Here is an 18,912-nt window from a genome sequence, read left to right on the forward strand (position 1 = left end):
AGTGAGTGGTACCCGTGGAGTGGCGGAGCCGGTGGATGATGTGCCCGGCCCGCGGTCAGTGACCGCGTTGGCGGAGCAGGGGCCGAGGGGGTCGCTCTGGGGTTCGTGAGCCTCCGTGGCCTTTTCTGGGGGTATGGCCTTCTTGTTTGCTACTGCCGGTTTCCTTTGGTGGTTTGGCAGCGCCCCACGTGCATTCTGATGGACATCTGAGAAATGAATTAAAAAATCAATTAATGCCATGAAAAAGCAGTCAGCCATTTCAGTGATAATGAGAAAAGGTGTGGGCAGAAAAATAAAACAAACCAAAAACACCAACCAAGTAAGAACAACCAAAAAACCCACAACACAAAATCGACCGAAAACCCACACAGAGAACCACGAACACAGAACAAGTATCTCCTGTAATAAAAACATGGAATCGTTTGGGTTGGAAAAGGCCTTTGTGGACATCCCTATTCACGAGCCATTACTGAACTTTTCTTTCTAACACCTGATTTTTGTTTTTTTTAATAGCCTCTTTCAGGAAGGAGGAAAATCGGATCAGAGCTGCAGTACAAAATGACAAGTGTTTAGTTTGTTATTCGTTCCAGCTAATAAATGTGAATATTGCTGTGAGCCTCTTTCAGACTGGTGGGCATAACAACTGCAATTCCATTCAAGCTAAATGAGGGAGCAGTTAAAAATGTCTTTATTAGTGAGGGCTGAAACAATAGGGGCTGCTGCCAAAAGCATGAAATGGCGAAGCACAGCAGAGGTGTTAGTCTGGGGGGGTTGAGGCGTTTCCTGGGGTTAGCAGAGCAAACAGAGACTGGGTGCTGGAGATGAGAAGTGTATCTTGAGAGAAGGAAGCAGGACCAGAAGAGCTGAGGAGATGGTCAGAACAAGCATTGCCACCATTGCCTTTCAGAAATGAAACAGGAGACATTCTTCTTGCCCCAAGAAAATGGGGTATTATTCCTTCTGTATTAAAAAAAAAAGGCAGGATTGCTTGCAAAAAGGGTCTCATCTCTAGGACGTGTTTCCCTTTCAGATGTGGAAAGCAGCTCAGGTTTGGCTCAGTGCTCAGGTGAGACGGGAGGTGAGGAGGTAAATCTTCTGGGCTGGATTCTCAGCTAATACCAGCGAGCACAGCTCTGTGCTCTTGAGCCTTTGTGAGGACAAGACGTGCAGAAGCAAGCGGGAAAGGTGAACGAGTTCTCCTCTCCTTTGTTTAGGGCAAATTAGATGTCATTTGACACAGGGTGGTTTCCAATTTTGACATATTTTACTGCCAAAACATGATGCTAGGATGAAAATAGCACTGCTGGAAAGAACTAACATTCCTCCCTCATCTGACCACACTGCAGAAAACAGGATAATTATAGGTGTGTGTGGGATGAGGAACCTTCTGAACTTTGCCCTTTCCCTGTAAACATGGAGCCCACTGAGACTCGTCCGACTGCGTCTGAAGTGGCGCGTGGGGTCCGGAGCTGCGGTGAGGCGTGGGCTGGAAAAGGCATTTCTCTGGCTTGGTTTCAGCTTTTAGGTGAGTTGACCGTAACTTTGAACAGGGTGTACGGTCCTCAGCTCACGTCCACGCACCGTGGGTGTGCCGAGGCCCAGAGCCGTGCTTGGGGTATTCGGCTTGTCGGAAGGCAGGTACCATTAGCAATGAACGCCCTGGCGTGTGCTCAGGACCTTCTTTTGTGGCTTCGAGTGTATGTGTGGGGGAAATATTTTGAAATATTTCAGCTGAGTGCATTCATAATTGTGTGGGGTTTTGGTTCTGGTTTTAGGCTAAGAGTTTTGTTTGAACTTGAACTCTTTCTCCTCTGGATCCTACATCTCCATGTATTAAAGTAAGCGTATTAAAAAACCTGCCGTGTATCTGAAATAAGCATTGTGATGGCAGGCCCACAGCCAGCCGCATCTCACACCTGGGAAGAGGTGCATTTTCCTCATAGTTTATTTTTTAGCCTCAAAAGAGCAACTGTTCTGCTTTCGCAAGGCAGAATGTTTGGCAAGGCTTTATGTATAATAAGTATGGCATGCTGATTACAAATGAATAGTGCTACCACAGTAAATTGCACCCAGACATGGTAAATAAAACAATAGGAAATTACCTAGTCTGTGATTTGCTGACAGATTTTAGTTAGTCAGTTGCTATTTCACTGTTTCAGTAACTATAAATTCCAGACCCACACGAACTGCTTGCTACTATTATCATCCCACATTCTCTAGTTATTTTGCACTTTTTATGGTGTCAATGTTATTTCCTATTCAAGTGCATAACAGCTAATTTAACTTAGATAAATTGGCTGAAATGAAAACATAGTATGACTGCAGCCCCGATTGCTTGCTTTTTATTAAAAAAAGGAAAAAAAAGGTTGTAGAACTGTGCAGCATCTCTTGAGGCTGTGCCGCTGGCCCCAGACTGCAGAGACAGCCTTGAGGAAGGTGCTGCGCAAGTCACCCGTCGCTGTCGTCACTTCTCACTGGGTATGTACCGTACGGGCACGCTGAGCAGCGGTTCGTGTTGAGGCCAACACCGTCCCTTGCAGCGGCACCGAGGAGCAGGGGCTGGCAGGCCGCAGTGCTCGGATTTGCCTGTAGAGCTGCATTTCAGTCTGAAAACCTTCCTATGTATTTTGCCCTCTACCCATCCTCATTTGCTTTGCTGAAGATCTGGGGTTTGTGGAATGGGGAGGCAAAGTTAGCTCCACACTGAGCTGCCTTTACCTGTTGGAATCTCATACAGCTACTGTGTCAGAAGACCTACCTGGTTAACTTCGTTAACTTTCAGTCTGCTTTTGGCCTGCTTTGTGTAACTGAAATGCAGCCACGTTGCCGGTTTTCACAGACATCCTGGATGTCTGGAAAGCTCCGGCACTCCTCAAAGGAATAATAAATTCTGTACGCTAGGTGTGTTTGGTGAATAGTTGTTCTGTGCGTGGAGGTTTGTCCGCTATGGTAAAACGCACTTGGGGTGAGTGCCTGGCCTCGCTGACGGGACTCGTGTCTGAACTCGCCGTTGCAAGCGGGAGTGAGGCGCGTTGGCTGGCGCCACAGGGTGAGGTACTGGGATGGCCTCCTGTTCTAGAGTCTCGTTTGCTTTACCTAACCCAGAGACCTGGGGATTTTTAGTTACTTTTTTTAAAGGTAGCATAGGTATAATAGAGGCATAACTACAGTTTTGCTGGAGAATAAAGGTGTAAGTATCCTTTCACTGAGATGAGAAACATATTCTCCAGAGCCTGAGACATTAACTGCTGATTGCTATTTAGATATCTGTATGTATTTATCCCTGCTTCTTCCTACTGTGTGTTCAGTTTGAAAGATGCTAATTTACTGTTCAGCTGCAAATTCTGTTGCTGTATTTCTGTAATAACGAACCCGACTGGAGTCAGTATAACTGTGGTGTCACGAGGCGCGGGGGCTGCTGCTCGGGGCTGTGGGGAGACCGTCCTGCTGTTCATGCCTCTGAAGCTCAGGCAGCAGCTTCCACCCTGACGAGGAATGGCTGGGGCAAATATGGTAAGAAAAGCTTTTTAAACCAGCATTTCTGCCCCAAAAATTACATAAATTATTTTACCCTGATTTATGATAAGGTAGCAAACATTCAGGGCTTTCATGAGTTAGAAAAACACCCTGGTTTAGCTTCATCTGCTTTTTGAAATAGTTCTTAGATAGTCCTGACAAGTCTGTGGCCTACAAATTCTTCTAAGAAACGCTCAACTCCTTTTTCATGTGTTATCCACACATCGTGTTTGAAGCGTTCATCTCAAATCCCATTAAATCACCTCCTGTGTGCCGACATTCTTCTCCATCTTCTGACCCTTACAAGCGAATTTAAAAGGCGCTCATATACATCTCTTTAGCCACGTTTTTCTGTTCCTAAGAATCCTGAGTGCTCATCTAACACTTTTCAGCTTCAAAGCTCTTCAGAAGTGAAGGACCCAATCCAAAGTCCACCAAAATAAATGAGTAGTCTTTCTGTGAGCTTCACAGTGCCTTAAACTCTAAATTGTGCTCATATTCTTGTTATTTTCCCCCATCTGTTCTCTGAAGACCTGCCGTCTTTTGCACCTACTTGAATTTTAGACTCTGGGTAGTAACTCTTGTATCGTGCTCCTGTTTAGCAGGGGCATAATGAGACCATTTCTTACAGTAGCTTTCTGAGAGACGCTAAAAATTGGGGTATAAATATAATCTTATAGGCCCTTTGTAACTAACAGTTGTCTTTCTGTGTGAGCCTCTAGCCTGTCATTCACAGGAATTTCCTCAGGTGAGATGTCTCTGGTGCCGACACAAGGCCTGCCACGGGTTCCGGGGGCTTCCAGGAGTCTTCCCGAGCCCCGCTCGCTGTACAGAGCTCCTCCTGGCCTCCTCCTAACAGGCTGGACAGGTAATTGCACTTCTTGAACGACGATAGGAGGCGTTAGCCTTGTAACCCTCTTTGGGCGGTCTGGAAGGCCTTGCTGCTCACGTGTGCTCAGCGGCTGTCTCTGCGTGGGGCTGCGGCTGGGGACCGTGCGCTTAGCAGCTCCACTTCGGCATCCTTTGTATCTCCTGGTTTTCCTGATTTTGCACCCTCACTGCTTGCTTTCCGGCGGATTTTGATTTCTCTGTGCTGGTAAAATGCGCTAGTTCTTTTTCCTCTTTGTGTTTTCTCTTACTTGTCTGTTGCATGCATTTTATTTCTGTGTTTTATCAACTTTCCCACCATTTGTTTGTTTATTCGTTCCCAGTATTTGTTTTTCTCTTGTCCTTACAGGATGCTGTGCGTCTGTGGAGGCGAGGGCGCATTGTCAGCTGGCGATGTGTGGGCAGGTGGTCTGTAGGGATTACTGATACCAGAAATAGTCTTCCCTCGGTCTGTTAACAATGTGCTTTTGCTGTTTTCATTGTTGCTCATTTGACGAGTCAGCTGGAGCCATTTCAGATCTCAGTGTGGCAGGCGGTATGTGCGGCTTACAGGCCGAGAGCTGCTTGGCGCTGGGCTTGTGATTTGCCTTGGTGCTGCTGCTGGTTTTGAGCCTTGTGGAACCCACGTTCAACAAAGTACGTAAGCCGTGCTTTTACATGCCCGTGTAACCTTCTGTTCCTACCACTGGTAGGCTCTTTGTTACCAGTTATCTGTCCTTCCATTAGGTTGGAGCTTGCATTAAATTAGCTCTCAGTTCTACTTAGTCCTGCACTGCACTTCCTGGACCCTGCTCAACTCACATTTTCATTTGTCCTTGAAGAGCATGACCACTTAGATCTGGTACAATGGATGTTCATAAACCAGCCTCATCTTGCCATTGCAATTAGATAATGCTGCAGCTGATTTACCTCTCATTCTCTGGTCTTAATATAAGAAAAACGGATTGTGCCAAGGCAGCCAGATTGCCTCTTGCTTGTCTGCTTTCCTCGCAAGTATCTTGGCACCATCTCTCCTTTCCCTTTCTTTGAATGATGTTAAGTCCAGATTTATTACAGTCAAGATGCAGCTTTTATTGAAGAGCTGAAGTGATTACCCATTAGAGCATGCTGCTGTAGAGGGGGTGGGAATCCTCCTCTTAGAGAGGAAACGTGAATCAGGGGTTTAACTGTGGCTCGTCTGGGTGAAATCCAGTGTTGTTTTTTAGGAAATGTGGGTCTAGGTGGTGTGGTTGTCCCTCCGCATGGCCGTTATGCTGAGGAACTGAGACATGCTCTTGTCACTCAGTGACCTCTGGGATTGCTGGGGTGAGATCTGGGGCTCCTGGCGCTTTCAGAGACGGGGTCGATGGGCTGTGTGAGCTTCCTTAACACAGTTGAGTGATCACCATCTTCCACGTGGTATGGAGAAAATACTTCAAGGAAATTATAAAACTGCGAAAATCGTATGTTTGAATGTAGCATTATAGACTTGTGTGCTGTTCTTCAGATGTAAACCCAAGTCCTTCTCCAGAGTTGTAGCACTAGGCTTATCGGTCCGTTGTGTGCATGCTCACCTTCTGTTCAAGCACACACAGCGCGGCTTCCAGAGCTGCATTTGCTGGCTGGAGCCAGCGTGACTCCATGAGGATGTGATAACATAGCCAAGGAAATCATGACATACCATGGCATGTGAATGCGTTTTTTTAAGGCTGCATTAGATGCTGACTCTAAGGCTAAAAAAGATGACTATTTCACTTCAAATATTTGTTTGTTTTCAGCAATTCTTTCTTATTTGTTAAACAGTGAATATTCTATGGATGGCTGAGGTGTTTGGAAATAATTTAATATGGTATTTGGTTGTAATTCTTGTTTCTTGTAGCTGCCAACAGTTTAAGACTTGTGAGCTGAGAGATTAATGTTATACATCGGTTCTTTGGGGGCTAAGGTTGGTAGGGAGAAAATTTACATAGAAACAGCGAAGATGGCAGCTATTGGTGTAATTATTGGATACTAATTGGTGATAGACTATGGAGATCGTTTATAGCCTTCAGCTTTTCTCTCATCCATCATAATGATTAATTTCAAAAGCTGTATGTATCTTTCTTCAACCGCGTCTCTTCTTGATACTCTAGCAAAGAAATAGGATTTTCCTCAAGGCGATTTCCTTCCAAGCAGCAGCACAGACCATTTCCTTTTGGACTTCATTGCTGGCAGAAAGTTTTCGCCCTGGTAATCTCTACAGCAAATTGAAGAGTTTATAACAGAAAAGTGAAGGCAATTAGTTTTCTGATTAAATTCACCTTTGAATTGAGGAGCAGGTTTCATGTGCATTCAGATGAAACAGACCTCGTAGAACAATGGAAAGGCCTTCGTATAGAAAGTAATAAAAAGATAATTGGCTCCTCTGTGTTTTTAATAACTGTCTTCTTTGGGAAAACACACACGTCTGTCCAGTACCTGGGTCATTGTAATCACAGGGCTGCGTGTGCCCGCACATGTGTGTATTATATATGATCAGTTTGATTTGGCTTACTCTGTGCTAATAACCAGCATTGCTTGTACAAGCATCTCACAACCGGTACTGTTGCCAGCATTGGTGTTGTGAGGCATTGGCGGCATGGCCTATAGTTTTCTGCAGACTTGAGCAAGAATCATTCTGGGGGTAAATAGGGCTAGAGTGGATACTGAGGGTTGGGTCACACCTGGAAAGAGGACGCGTGTCCCCCGCGCGTGGAGCGGCAGCTTCTTGTGCTCCGAGATGGCCCTGTTAGCAGCGCTTCCTGGCTCTCGTTCTCTCCAGGAGAAGGAGCAGGATGATAAATGTCCTGTCACAGCCCCAGATGTGCTCGTGCCCCTCCATGTCTAGTGAAAGGATATATATATAATGTAATGCAGGGTCTGCCTTTCCCCTTCCCCTGGCGCCAGCTCCTCCGTGGCTGCTGACCCATGGAGAGCACGTGAAGGTGGGATTTCAGGCTCTTGGCTCCCGTGCGGGTCTATTATCTGTGTTAAAAATCGAGTCTTAAAATGTGGTACCTTAAAGATGGGGAACTGTGAGTAGCTCTAGATGGTTTGACCCTATAAAAGAGGTAATTGCTGGTAAGATGGTGCTTCATGTAGGCAACGTCATCATGTGAGAGTGAATGATGACTGTGTGAGAGCATTTATTTAACTGCAGCCCTTGTTCCTCCGGTGTTTCATCAGGTTGAATTTCTTTTCTCAGCCATGAGATTTATGCTTGCATTCTCTTGTTTGAAAATAGTTTTGTCCAATGAAGAGAGTCTGTTGTTTCCACTTGCAGGGAGGTAATTAGCTGTTGGCTCCCAGAACTAGAAGAGAATATTGCCCTTGTGTACTGAAATGGAGATGCTAATTTTTAGATCAGTAATTAATTTAATTTTCATGGCTTCAGTACTTAAAACAGCCATGTATGTGTTGTTAGATCACAGCCTGAAGACAAGACCAGCACTTCTAGTTGAGGGGTTGAAATGTAAGGATTTTGTGTGCATCTGAGCTTTACTGGCCCAGGCTGACGTTGGCTTTTGGAGGGCATGGTGCTCTGGGGCCTAAGGAGGGCGGGCTGGACGGAGGTCTGAATCACCACAGGGGCTTGGCTGCTGAAACCCCTGTGTTCTTTACAAACTGCCTTTGCCCAGCGAAAGTGGAGCAGCTTCCCTCAGCTTTGCACTGCTCCTGTCCCAGAGGCTGTCCTTGGTGTGAGGGTGTAGCCACAGGCGGTTCTAGAGCCGCAGCCACCATCTGCGGTGGGTTAGTAATGCCCAGGCAAAACTGCCTTTGGTTTGAGGTTGTTTCCGCTCCGAGGAGTTTCCAGACTGGGGCAAAAGGACAGGTATTTTCTCTCTGATGACTCTTCTGATTACTCCTATTATTTTGTATCATTTTTTATCGTTTATCAACAGTGGCATGCTTGACTGAGAAATGACAAAGGTATCTCAGCCTGTCACGTATTTCTTACTTTGCTGAAGATGGCCCTTCACTTTAATCCCGGCTTTACCTGGAGCATGCTGCTTCCTGAGAAATCGTCTCATCCATCACTTGACATGTGATTTTTGTAGGGTCAGGTGTGAAACAGCCCCACAAAATGCATCGTCTGACCTGTTTTGATGGGATGTGACAGAAGTCGTAAGAATTGCTACTTTTTTGCTGCCGGTGCAGTCATTTTAAGGGCACTTTACCCGCATTGCCCATGGAGCAGCAGTTGAGCCTGTTTGCTGACAGTACACATCACTTCGGGGATTCAAGCGTATCTCTGGCTTCCACTCTGCTTTAGGAAATCCAGAGGATTCTTAGGAATATATTTGCAGTATGATTTCCAGGGATTTGCTGCACACCTATTTCTGTCAAGGGAAGTTATGTTGTTGTCAGCACATTAATCTCAAGAAAGATGAGCGAGTATTCACCAGGCAGTGTAATATGTTGAAGTTTCATTTCAAACCCCTTAAAAATCATAAGGCAAATAAGCAAAAGGGGGGAAAAAACCCCGAACCTTCACCACTTCTTTTCAAAATGAATTCTGCTTGTATGCATTTTTAAAAACTCTTTTTGCATTGGGCAATCAAGAATATTTAACACAGTTTTGTAAGGATAAAAGAGCAAATCACACTAATATATCTGTTTATGCTGGAAGCTTTCCAATGCACATTAAAAGCCCCAAACACTCATTTACAAGGCACTGAGCTACGTCGAACAGGTTTGCAATAGCAGCTTCTGACCTAATGGAGAATGGTGGAAATGCCCACTTACTCAGCATCACATTTTCTAAAAGACACCCTGTTCTTCCACAACTTCCGTTACAGATCACGCGAGGCAGGAAGCACGTTGGTGCTTTTGCAGTGCCCGAAATAACAGAATCCCGACCCGTGACCTCTTTCGTGGCGCTGCAGTACAGATAATAACTAATATACTTAAGAGGAAAATATGAAGAAATACCCACTGTAAGAAATTCACCCTCTCGTTACCAGCAACATCCACCTTTAAAGCCTTAGAGCTATATAAATATATTTGGTACAGTGATGTGCAAGTGTATATCAAGTCATTTCACTGCCATCTTGGAGCAGTTCGAAGCACACATAACTGAGTTTCACCAGGACTTAGGCACACACTCACCCCTCAGCTTGGGGTCCTCCGAAGGTGGGTCCAGGTGCTCTCAAACACGTTTGGCCTTCCAGTCTCACCGGAGTGATGACCGTAGCAAAACTGCAAACCCTCCTGAGCTTTGAGGAGCTTTTGGTTTCACTGTCAACATTTAATTCAAACCTGAAATCTGATGAGATGAAGCTTAATAGGGAGGGTTATTCACTCGGTCACTTCACTGTAAAGTCCCTTTGTTGTCGCTGGTGTCTGGGCTGTAAGTCCAGCGGGAGGCTGCGGGTCCCCTGGAGGCTCTGCAGTCAGGGTGATGCCCCGGGCGCCGTGACGTGTCTGTGTGGTGCAGTCGGGTGGTGGAGGGGAAGAACAAGGAGGAAAAGCAAGCACAGTGTTCTCTGTGGGCAGTGATTTTTGCAAGATACTTCAGGGGAATTTTTAAATGAGAAAGAAACCTGCAGATGCTTTAGCAGTTTAATTATGTCTGTGTTAATAAAGAGTTTGAAGGGGGCTGGGAATGATTGTTACGGTGTAGGGATCTGCTCAGGGACGGTGGTGCAGTGCAATGGGGCTGTAGAACCTGGCCGGAGCATCCCGGTGCGGAGCAGGAGCGGCTCAGTGGAGCAGGGTCGGTTTGTCTGCTCGGGACCTGCGGCAGCGCTCGGGGAGGTTCCGCGAGCGCGTGCGGGGAGGCTGTCTCTGCTTCAACAGCACTGTGTTAATCGATGCTGCACTGTGCAGATTCAGAAAGGTGCTTTTCACAGGTATCTTTCTTCTAAGCAGCGAACCCTGTGCAGCCAGGATGTATTCAGGTTTCACCTCCGTTTCTGCAGCCAGGCAGGTGCTGCGTACTCAGATCCCACAACTCAGGTACCTTTTCCCTTGATCTGTGCAGGCGACTGCTGGGAAGGATGAAACTCCTTTTCCCTTTAATTGCAAACCCGTACAATGCTGGTTCTTGTTCTGCAGTGCATTGCTGGGTACATTTCTTTTAATAATGATTTCTGTATCAGAAATAGCATACGTATCACATAACGGAATGCTGCTTTTGAACTTGGCTTTGACTGAATAGCAGTGTCTTTCAAAATTCAACGTGAACGTCTGGAATTTCTATCAGAAGTGACCCTAGGCAATAGTCTTTGAAATAACCCTGCTTTGAAATTTCTAATAACGTAGCCTCCTTTTGAGGTCAGTCCATCCCTCTCTAGCTTTGTTGGTATCGGGAAGGTGAAGGGAGGTGCTGTGTGCAGGGAATGAATGCAGATTTAATGAACAGGGGAAAAGCAGATGACATTTCACTGTGAGCTGGTTTTGAGCAAAGTCCTTGGAAACCGTACGCACATAGAGGAGCTGTCTATTAAATGGGCTTCTTCGTGTCAGCTGCAAAAGGGGATGGAGCTGGTGTTCGTGTCTTCAAGAGAAAACTCTGACACAGTGACGTGTTGTAGGGGAAGGTGCAGCACCCCGGGGAGGAGCCCGCAGCAGGCAGATCAGCCGGGCTTCAGCCCTGTGAACGCTACTCACGATAAACTTGCCAGCCGGAACAACAGATTGCTGTGGTGCTCTCCCGTTGTACTGCGTAATTGTCTCCATTAATACTTTGATCTTTGGCTGTGTGCATGAAAAGCATTTAAATGCCCACCAACCCAAAGTGTTATCGAACAAAGCAACCTTTTGTATTTTTCATCCTTGCCCATGCAGTAGCATTTGGTTTCATATTAAGTTTCTTTTTATATGAATTTCCCAGCAGATTTTTTTACTAGAGAAACCATATGAAAATACCCACAGTTTGTACCTGATAAATTATTAATCCAGCAGCAGTTGCTTGCTAAACAATTCTCTGTCATACTCCAAGTGCTGTTCTGCAGTGTAGCGGAGAGTTGTTCTGAGCTTTTGTTTAGAGATGAAGTTCACGGCAGATTCAGAGTTAGTGCGTACGGCAGTGCCTGTCTGAGCAACCGGAGTGCCACGGCCACCTCCTGACTCAGTTCTGGTCACCTTTTTGGGGGCTGTTGAAACCAGATGGCAAAATACCACAACTTCTGCATCTTTGGCTTGTGTCTGCGACCTTTGATTCTTCAGCCCTAGGGAAGAGTTTGTACTTGTCAGAGTCAGCTCTGAACAGCCAACTGACATTCATTTGTCTTTGGGAGATTTAATGGAAGACCTTTGTTTTAAAGCGGGTTTTGGAGACCTCTGGAGCTGTAAGGCTAAAGCCAACCACGCTGTTAATAGGGCTGGACTGACGTTAGCCCTGCAGATAACCAGCAGGACTTCAGTACGGAGCTGGAGTCATGTGTTTTGCATAAGGTCACTTTAATTACTTCAGCAACATTAATCCTAAATTAACAGGGCTTATGTATGGCAAATGACTTATCGGTATTAAAGAGGGCATACTTCTTCACCCAGCAAAATTGGGATGTTTGAAAGCGATATGCTGTCAATAGAAAGGATAGAGAAAGAAAGGATCTTATTATACATTTCCTTCCAATGGGCATTTGAAAGTCATCCTTCCTACGACAAATATATAACCTGTTACAGCATTTTCTTCTAAGCTGAAGTTTCTTTCTTGGCTCTTCATGCTTTTCTTTTTAGATTCCATTAGTTCCAACAACGTCTGTGCCCTGGCCCCAGTCACACATGCAGATACATGGAGGGGATCCCAAGCTGGGAGGAAGGAGCTTGTTCGGTCCCCTCCCTGCCTGGGCTGGGTGCTGGGTGCTGGCAGGTGAGGGCGGCACCCAGCAGTGCGTTTCAGGAGCAAGGGCAAAGCTCTTCTAATTTGGGGGAAAAATGTATGGAGACCCAGGGCTGGTCACCCTGCCGGTCTTGCCTTAGACAGCTGAAAGGTTTTGACCTAGTTTAATAGGAGCTTAAGTCCGTAATTAGGTTATAATGATTACATGGGTGATGGATTAGAGCTCAAAGCAGAGATTCTAAAGGAAGCTTAACATGTAACTCAGAGGAAAGCTTAACCTCTTCCACCCAGCAGAACACAGGCCTGGAAGAGTTGTGAGTTGTCTCTAAAGGCTGGCGTGAGAGCTGCCCAGGAGTGCACTGGGCTTTAGCATTAGGAGGCTTTTGTCAGACCAGTGGAGCGGGGACTTCTGCAACAGCCTTTCACGAGAAACCCTCAGCCTGAAAATCTAAGCTTTTACGTTTATTAAGGCTGACAAGAGCAGCTTCCTATTGTAAAGGAGGCCCTACACGTGTGCTTTAGTAAGTTATTGAAACACTCCTTAGCCAGAGTATTAGAAATGCAAGGCATCACCTGTAAATTGTTGTCATGGTTGTGTCCAAGGGAGGTCAGCACCTTGTTGGCTAGATATGCTGACAATGCAAAGAGCACTTCAGATCGCTTTAATTGGACAAGACAGACCAAAGGTAGCAAGGAAAACAGCAGCAAAGAGAATCAAAGCAGTGAAGTGACTTGTCCAAGGTCACCCGGCCGTTCTCGTTTCTGTTTCTGCCTCCCCGTGCACACATTTTATCCTCCTGGGATAAAACGGGTGAGTTGTGCAAGACATGTCTCGTTTGGTAGGAGGAGTCGGGTGCGAATCTTATCTTGCAGTTTCAGGAGCCGCGGGTGCTTCAGAGGCAGCGCTTTCCTTGAGACGTACCACGAGCTGTAAAATGAAAGGTGAAGTGAAAAATGCTTAAGGTACTGCAGCTTTCGCAATTAAAATCCAGCACTGAACATCAATAGAACACAGAACTTGCTGAACAATGGGGAGCTTCCCCGTCTTCTTGTTGTGCGTTTGAACTTGCATGCAAAAATCAAGTTTGTCCCATATGCCAAATAATTAACACAGACCATAAAAGTAAAGAATAGAGTAGTTAAGGTAATGTCTCTAATTTTAGCTGAGAAAAAACACAGTCTAATTGTCCATGCTCCACCATAAAGAAATGGGCTCCTCTTTTCTTCATTGTTAACATCCTAACTGACCAGCCATCCTCTTTCTTCTCAGCTCTGGACCCTCCCACACACGAAGAGAACCTTACAGGCTTTCCAAAATCTTATTTTTAGTGAGCTGTAATGATATAAAGCCTCACTAAATTAAAAAGATACTGTTCTTTTATGAATAAGGCACTGTGTGCCTGGCTAAAGGTAACTTATCTCTGCGGAAGGATTGCCTCTCAGCAACCTGCTTATCGTGCACAAGTTCCTCTTGATTTAACAAGAAGAATCAATTAGAAAGGCAGCCAGAAGTACCACTGTGTGTCATATTAATTTGAACATTGTTTTCTGCAGTTGAAAACTTTATATTCATCAGTAACTTGTTAGATTTATCCCCCTCTCCCCGTCCTCCCAGTCTCTGATGCACAAAATTATTAAACTTAATTGGGTTTCTCTGGACACTACTCATTTCTCAACATTTGTTGCAATTATACAATACCCATAGCTCATTTATTTTTTGTTTCCCGGTGATTAAAACTTAAGACACTGAAAAATGTTATGTGTGTTTTCCTTTTCATCACTAATCATTTGCTCTTCCCTACATTCAAGATGCATTTGGTAGTTACAAATCATTAAAGTAGCAAAATTCATAGGCAGACTTAATTGATTGCTAAGTATAGGAAAACCAGAACCCAGGTCAGAAATCTTGACAGTTTTGAGGAAGATACTTTGGGTTTGTTTCAGAGTATGTTCTCTTAGCAGAGAAAGCATTTGTTTATGTCTTATCTCAAACTGAAGTACAAATCAGTTACTCCAGAGAACCATGGAGGCGGGAGGAGGGGGCCGAGCGGTGTGTGCATCCGCTGCCGGTTGTCGCCGTTCCCCCGGCTCTGCCTGCTCGGACATGGGGGATCTCCGGGGGGTGACCCCCCCGGGGGTGACCCCGCCGAGGGGTGACCCCACTGGGGCAGTCTGGCTGGTTGAGGGTGCAGAGAAGAATTGGGTTTTTTAGTGTCACTTAGCTTCCATGATCATGACTGGTCATACAGACTCTGGAATGTGTTCAGGTACCTACGTGGCACTGAGATCCAGGTAAGTTCATGAAGGAGACCATATCCATTGAGGGCTCCAAGCCCAGAGATTCTGCTGCGGAGCTGCTGCTTTTCCAAGGCTGGGCAGTGTTCCACGCGAACACCATCACATGCTTTTCCTGTTTTGATCCTCTCTCGAAGCTGCAGGCTATTAGTCACTTCTGAAAAACTGTAGTTATTGAACAGAAATATTGTGTGAGCAACACTGAGTGCTGTGGTTGCAGGCAGCCAAGGCAAAGGGGGAGGGAAGGAGGGAGTGCCGTCCCTCGCCTTTCCCAGCGCTGGCTCGGGAGCTGAGCTTTGGTGGGACCAGGGGAGCTGTTCTGACATTCCGATGGCAGGAGGTGTTTGGAGAACCCTTGGGGATCCCATTCTGCTCAGGAATGTGTGTTCCATGCTGAGATGCTGCTTTGTCATGTTGGTAGGTGAGTGGTGGAGTGAAGAGGGAATAATTAATATCGTTATAACAACTAGTGCTATTTTTAGCATGCGCTAAGTAGGAGGCACAAATATTTCTTCAGGCAGAAAAACTCTCGATAATACAGCAGAAGGTGTGCGACAGGGCAGTGCTATCTCCTCAGGACAATGCAGAGCATGGTAATTCGATATATACTCCAATCATGTAGAGTCTTTCCCAGCTGAAGCAGCAGCAAAGTTATTCAAAGCAAATATATGCAGCAGCTGAACTTCCTTTAGCACTCTGCGAGCTGAGGTCAAGAACCGAGGGGCTGGCCCACGGCCAGAATAGGGCTCCTGGTTCCAGTGCTGGCGGAGCAGCGGTTGGGAAGTGAAACTGTCCCCTAGTTCACCAGGCTGCTGAAATCAGCTGAAGTGAATTGGAACAATGATGTGCTGTGAGGTGGTGGTATGGGACTTGAACATACCGTAGAGAGGTGATTTGCCATAGTCACCTCTTGGAGCCGAGGAGCCGCTTCGCAGACCGAGACGGGCCTGCGCTGGGGTGTCTTTCTGATTCTGCTTGAGGAGCCAGGAATTCAGTCTGCAGAATGAGCAATCCTTCTTGCTCTCAGAGTCAACAGAGGGAAAGAAATTAGTATGCAAGACATTTCTCTCTGGACAGATTCATTATCTTCTTCCTCCACTTGTTTCGCTGGTGAAAGACGGATGAAAGCCAAAGCAAATAGCAGCCATCTATTTATAAGTTGTTTTAGGAACCATGTTTATAAGGAACTGTTACAGGCCGTTCAGTCCAAATCTTGCTCACAAGGCAGCCAGTGGAAAACACTCCTTTTGGCCTGAATTGGAAATGGCTCAGGTTGCTCGTATTTTTATAAGTTCCATAAAACGTTTGCTTTCATCTCACATATTTCTTTGAGTGAGAAAAATAATAAAAAAGTGTTTCATTTCTGTCATGCCTTCCAGCTGAAGCCCTCTAAGTGCTTTAGAACCTGTGCGGATTTAGCTTCACAGCATCCCTTTAATTCTGGTAACACTCATTTCAGCGTTAGAGATGGGAAGGTGAGAGAAGCCACTTGACGTTCTCAGGCCAAATGTGTATGAGCACCAGTCTCCTCTCCGGCGCTGTTCCCACGATGCTATTTTTCTGCTTAGCTGAAATGGGCCTCTACGTGCACGCTGCATTTCTTTCCTCTAGTGTGAGCACTTGAGACCGCTGGATGAGGGGTCTCAGTCGTAACCAGGCCCCAGCGGCACAGACCTCAGCAAAACGTGCCCGTTCGGTACTGTCAGGGGGTCTTGCAAAGAAAGATCGTCTGCTTACCTGTGAGGCCAGTTTGCAGGAAATCAAACAGGGGGGTTTTGGTGGTCGAAATCAATGAGCTTTATGGACCTGCCGAACTTTGAACGTCCAGAGGCAGTGGCACTTGGAGGGGATGGGAAAACATTTTCATGTCCTGGGAAAAAAGTGGTGTTTGTACACAAGGCAAAAACCCAACCAAGCAAAACCACCACCAGAGAAAACACAAACACCACCGGCAACACGTAAACCAAAACCCCCCAAAACAAACAAACAAACCCCTCACGGTTGTGGTGTTGTTGTTCTTAAGCTGAAAATAGTAATGAAGCAGTTGGTTCTGGTCAACTGAATGGTTTTTTTCCATTCAAGGTTTTATTGTTAATTCTGAAGTTGTTCTTTTTTTTGCTATAAGTAACAGTTTTCTAAATAGAAATTCATATTGAAAGAGACACAAGTTTTGGAATACGTCAGAATAACCCCTGTCCCGTACTGGGCCTTTGGCAGCAGGATCGGTCTTGAGCTGCAGTTTCTTCAGCTGGAAACGGGCACATCTGTCTGCAGGCGACACTAAAGCCGCGTGGAAGGGTTGAGTAGAAGGGAAACAGGAGTTTTGTCTTGGCTCGTGCTTCTGGATTCAGACACTGTGAGAAGTTAAAGTCCTGCAGCACAGGTCTGCGCAGTCCCACAGTGACACTGATTTCCACACCGGGAGAGCCGCCTCTCGCAGTGAGGCCAGGGGCCCGTGTGCCACTGCCAGGAGGGAGCGGGAGGAGAGAGTGGGGGGCGTCATTATGCGTGCAGATGTGAGACAGTGTTTTAAAACAGAGAAGGAGGACATGCTGCTGGATTGCTGTGTATGTGCAGCGTGTGCTGTGTGACAGTGACACAACGCAGCGGTAACCTGGGCTGCTCTGCTGGGTTCTCGCGGGTGAGGCAGAGCGGGAGGCAGAGCTGTGCTTGTGCTTATTTTCCTCCTGTTGAAATGAGGTTTCTCCTGCAGAAAAAAAATAAATAAATCCCAAACTAGATTAAAAGAACATCCTAGAAATGATTCAGTAAAGCAACTTGTGAGGTAGTTGCTATTACAGTTCAATCCAGTCCCTGTGGAAGTTGTCTCCTTGCAGCAGTGTGTGTGAACAGCAGGTTGCTCTGGGTCAGCAGTGAAGATCTTCCAGTACAACAGCGTTTGGAAAAGGCTGTTTCAGCGGTGCAGAGAACCCCCACCGCGCTGGGGTCTCCCGTGGCTGCTGCTCAGCGGCCTTGCACCTGCAGTGTCGCTGTGAGTTCTGTCTTCGGGGTATCCTTAAGGAAATGAGATTACAGGCACGTTCTGCGTGTATATGTGAGAAACTAACACCTCGCCTCATGATTTTTGAACCTAGGGATTGATTTTAGCCATGTCTTGTGGAGAGGTGAACATGGCCAACGCATTTAAATACACTCTTCATGAAAATAGATGCTGATGGAAAACGAAACCTTACAAGTATCCTTTGCATGCTCCCCAGCCACGGGAAATGGGTTCCTTACAGGTTATTAAACACGCTTAAAGATCCCCAGAGGAAAGCGTGACCTATGCAGACTGCAGCCATGTGTGTTTGTGCACTTGATTTGTTAGAAGAATGGAAATAGAGCAGCTGTCATTTAAATATCTCATTCGGTAGAGCTGGATGCAAAACAGAGGGAATGTTATCAAAAAATGTCAAAACAATTTATTTGGCCTTTTTTCCGTGAAATTCAAAATGGCAATGGGAAATGGCAAACTTCAGCCCGTTGTAGTTGTTTAAGCAATTACTGCATCTTGCTCGACTGAGTTAAATCAAACGCTTTTCCCCATGAGTCCATTTTTTTGACTTTTCAGGTTTGGTGCTTGAGGATGATGCTGTGAAACGGGTCAGACAGACGTCGCAGTTACCCAGGGCTGGTCCCTGCTGGCTCTTGCTCGGACCTGCTTTCTCCTGGTGTTTGATTTCTGTAGCAGGTGATAAGCGAGCAATCTGATTAGAAGGTGATGAGAAACTGAAATACATTGATATACAAAACGTTCAAAAAAAGCTAATTGAGAAATAAAAGCGAAACACAGAAGCTGACTTCTCAACGTTGACACATATCATCTAAAATACAGAAAATCTTGTAAGTCCCTCCAGATCTCGTTAGCGAACAGAGGTCAGACTGGTCACTTCGGTGAGGCTGTATCCACGTGTTGTGGTTTAAGCCCAGCTGGTAACCGAGGCTCACGCAGCCGCTCACCCACTCCCGGTGGGACGGGGAGAGAATCGAAAGGGTAAGAGTGAGAAGACTTGTGGATTGACATGGAGGCAGTTTAACGGGTGAAGCGAAAGCCATGCACACAAGCAAAGCGCAACAAGGAATTTGTTCATTACTTTGCACCGGGAGGCAGGTGTTGAGCCGCCTCCGGGAGAGCCGGGCTCCATCACGTCTGACGGCCACTTGGGAGGACAAACGCCGTCACTCCCACCGCTCCTTTCTCTTCCCAGCTCTATGTGCTGAGCGTGGCGCCACACGGTCTGGGATATCCCTCTGCTCAGCTGTCCCAGCCCTGTCCCCCCAGCTCCTTGTCACCCCCCGTGTCGCTGGTGGCTGCGGCGGGGACGGGAACATCTCTGTGTAACCAGCACTGTCCAGCACTAATCCAGAGCGCAGCCCCATACGGCCACTAGGGGGAAAATGAACCCTTCCCCAGCTAAAACCAGCACACC

This window comes from Streptopelia decaocto (assembly GCF_964273445.1).
Source record: "Streptopelia decaocto genome assembly, chromosome: 13".
Classification (NCBI taxonomy): Eukaryota; Metazoa; Chordata; class Aves; order Columbiformes; family Columbidae; genus Streptopelia; species Streptopelia decaocto.